Source organism: Sinocyclocheilus anshuiensis, unplaced genomic scaffold (genome assembly GCF_001515605.1).
Source record: "Sinocyclocheilus anshuiensis isolate Anshui unplaced genomic scaffold, SAMN03320099.WGS_v1.1 scaffold1733, whole genome shotgun sequence".
Classification (NCBI taxonomy): Eukaryota; Metazoa; Chordata; class Actinopteri; order Cypriniformes; family Cyprinidae; genus Sinocyclocheilus; species Sinocyclocheilus anshuiensis.
In genome coordinates, this window is record NW_015540961.1 from 447,938 (window position 1) to 451,764 (window position 3,827).

At 36.6% G+C, this 3,827-nt stretch overlaps 1 protein-coding gene across 1 annotated transcript in view; it reads right to left on the reverse strand.

The window, feature by feature from the left end:
- enah (ENAH actin regulator) overlaps positions 1-3,827 on the reverse strand; it is a 101,914-nt gene that overhangs the window by 97,578 nt on the left and 509 nt on the right. The gene's annotated exons all lie outside the window — the stretch shown is intronic.

A 3,827-nucleotide genomic window follows, 5' to 3' on the forward strand; every position in this document is an offset into this window, starting at 1 on the left:
GTTCACTTGCCTTTAATCATGTTTGAACTTTCTCAGACTATAGTTTTTGCTGTGGTATATGAAGAAGTACTTAAAATGTGTGGAAAGCAAAGTCACAATGATATAAAATTAGTGTAATTCATTTTTTTTGTTTGCATGTTCACATTGATGTTAAAATTACATTTTCTGATTTGTGACATTACTTTTTATGTACTATACCACACGCAGAAGCAACACACATTTATTTTGGAGCCCACATTAACAGGTTACAGTTCACAATGACCACACAAGCAGTGTGCAAGAAGTGTTTCATTGCTGAGCTTATTTTTACCATGCTTTGTGCTCTAAACTTAGCAGAAAACACTTTGAGAATGCATAAACCTAAGAACAATGTACTGCAATTTAGGCTATCATGAAGGAAAAAAAAGGAGCAAATAAGTCAGTGACTCATTTATAAGTCAATTAATAGTTTTTTTTAATTCACTGAAAGTCTATAAGGTTTCGCAATACTTCAACAAATCAGCCAATTTATGCAGTTTATATTTTGCACTTCATGACAATCAAGTTTGTAATGATTCTCAACTGCCAAGTCAAATTAACCATTTGTTGGAGATATTAAAAGTAAACCCCAGTCTAATAACCCAGAAATTGATTTATTTTCACTTCACTAATGCACTAACTGCATTTGCAATACGAAACAGGCTTTAGGGAGTAAAAAGTGCTGTGCTCTGCTACCTGACAACAAGGCCTTATGCAAATGCAACAGGAACTGTAGTGTATCTAAGACACTATCAAACCTATTCATGACAAGCCTATTTTAAACTCTCTGGAAGGCTTATTGGCCTTAAAGTGACCATAAACCATAAAGCATCTGGGAGACGGCACGGGCATAATAGGTCTTCAGAATCACTCAACTTGATGCTTGCCACTGAATCTATTCATTGAAAATCCAAACTGCAGAGAGCCATGATAGCAGGTGTGATCATGCCTTAGCAAAAATAAATAAACTCCCAAAGTGACTAAATTTAGATGAGCAGCTACGATAAAGGATTTTTTAAACTCAAGGGAGCCACAAATACTTTTTTATTTTCTAAACTGTCTAGTTTTGTCTGATAGCAACAGAACTAGGCTAGATCCTAAATCTTCAGCTCATCTGTCTACCCAAATTCAAGCTTCATCTGCTACAGCCCCTGAAAATAACTGAAGTTTCAAGGTGACTGAGCTAAAAGTTGTGCTTCAATGTCTCATTGACTACAACGGGTGTTAGGGGTATTATACTATCATCTATTATTATTAACATTGCCTGCAAATGCGACATTACTGTTACATGTTGACTGAATAATAATGGAAAAGACGTATGTTCATGTTCCATTTGAGAGGCATTTCATGATAATCAAGAGGAAAACTGAATTCAGCAACACTGTTCAAATCAATCTGCATTGCATTACAAAATGTAATCTAAGCAAGTATGCAATAATAATGCAATACATACTTTCTGTGTGTTAGGAATTGCAGAGTGCAACATTGCATGTAACGAAACTTAGTCCACACATTAGCCTATGTCAGTCCAAACCTGTTTTGGTACAATCCAGGCATAGATATTCATTGACATTATGAATTTGCTTTAAACAAAGTACAAATCAGCGGTAATCCACTAGGATTAAAAGCATTTCTGATTGCTTTTGCTTTATCTAAATTCCTCTAGAAACAAAGTGGGGCCTGTGGTAAGCGAGGAGTGCAACAGGATGAGTCTGAGCCTCTGACGTCAAGGATAAAGAACTTTCACAGAGAGCTCTGTATCTAAATGAGAGATGAAATGGAAAATATAATGGGTGACAGGGTGTAATAGAGAGATCTATTGCATCTACCTCATTCGCTCCCCACCCCTATCTCTACCAAAGAGAGTAATTACATAAGAAAAAAAAGGAAAAGTTTAAATGGCCCCTTCAATATGAGTGTGCTCACATATTATTCTGTTCTGATTAAGTATGCCTATTCTGAGGGGGCTTGCTCGAGTCATTTCTAAGGGCAGCAAGAGCATACTGATGAATTCATACAGACACTTTCACCTCTACAAAGCCTTGATTGGGCCTAAAGATCAGAGCAGCCTGATTTTAATTCATTTAAACAGTCTGAAAAGATACAAAAGTGCTCAAGACAAAAGTTGAGTTGATTTTGATCGACGTCAGTTAACATGCACTAATGAAAACACATGACCCACACTATTCAAGTCCATTCAGCCAGGCTATCTGTAACTTGAAAGGCACTTTCATGATCTATGAACCAGACAGCAGTGTTACTGACTTGGCCTTCCTGGAATTTTGGAAATCTTGGAACAAGCCTTTCAGGGGGTTGATTAAAGTTAGTTACTAACCTCAAATGCACACCAGTCACAAGTTCGGACACACTACTCATTATTCACTGCCACTTTTTCTACATTTAAGAAAAAGTGTCACCTATTAAATAACACAGACTGAAGTATGGAAATTATGCTTTTTATTAGTATTGAAGGAGCTCTTATGCTGGACACTTGCTGCTTTTCAATAATTGGACAAATTAAAAAGCTATAATTTATAAAAAACTAAATAAAGAAATTTTGTAAAGAAATTAAGCACTTTTTTAAGATCACAAGAAACAAATGTAGTCAAGTGTGTCCAAACTTTTGACTGGTATAGCAAAAAAACAAAATCCAAGCTGAGCAATCGATTTGATTCCCAGAAAGGTTGCATAAACATAATAAACCTATGGTCGCGTCACACAGTTAAAAGCTTGACACTTCCCGACACTTCCCAACACATGCTCATGATGAGTAAGAGGGAACAGCCTGGGTCTAAAAATCACACAAACCACACCTGTTATAGCTAACAAACATGAACATTCGCCTCTGCTCAATCACCCTCCTGAGCGAGAGACTGTTTTTGACACAAGAGGCAACCCACGTACATGTGAGGTGATTTACTATGCAACACCACGGTTTGTGGGAAGACAGGCCAAATAATACAGAAGAGATTAATCTAAACCTAAGGGGAAGGTTACGTCACATCATACAAACTCTGCTTTTAGGGCAGCTCGTTTTTGCTAAAGGCTGCCAACAGCTTGCTCTTCCTTCATGTGTCTTCAGTGGGAGTGTGGGAGGAAATAGTTATTCTGATAACCAAAGCAAGGCTTGAACATTTTAACATGCTCTCACAAGATCACCAGACACTTGGAACATGCCTACAACACAATGCAATGCAATGCAATGCATCCAATCTTCAATCAGCCCAACTAATAAATATTAGTGTATATTTAAAAAAAAAAACAAAAAAATATATAGTTTAATTATATAATAAAAGGGGTGCAATGACTGATTAGAACTGGCATCATCATATAAAATTAACCCAATGTGTTAAAACACTTATGCTCATTTTCTTTATAACATGAACAGAAGTGTCAAAGTTTTCACATAAACTCAACTACGCTTATATGATACATTCTAAACATCTCTCGAGTTTAGTGCATTGCTGCATTGAAACAACTGCCTATTTACATGATTGTTCAAATTGAAATGCACACGTGTATAAGCATATGCACGTCTTTTCCTCACACCCCATATGAAGCATAATGCAAGTATGAGCAGAGCTCAACCTGATTTTACTAACTGATCAATTTAGCTGGGTTAACTTGAACGATTAATTTTAATAATACTATCAATTCCAAGACTAATGCGGGGACAAACTATATCATGAATCGATATTTAAAACAACTGTTTATGAATTATTTATAGGCAGTGCGCAATTAGCGCACGTACCAAATGTTCAGCTCGCGCTCTCTCTCTCTCTCTCTCTCTCTCTCTCTCTCTCCTTCTC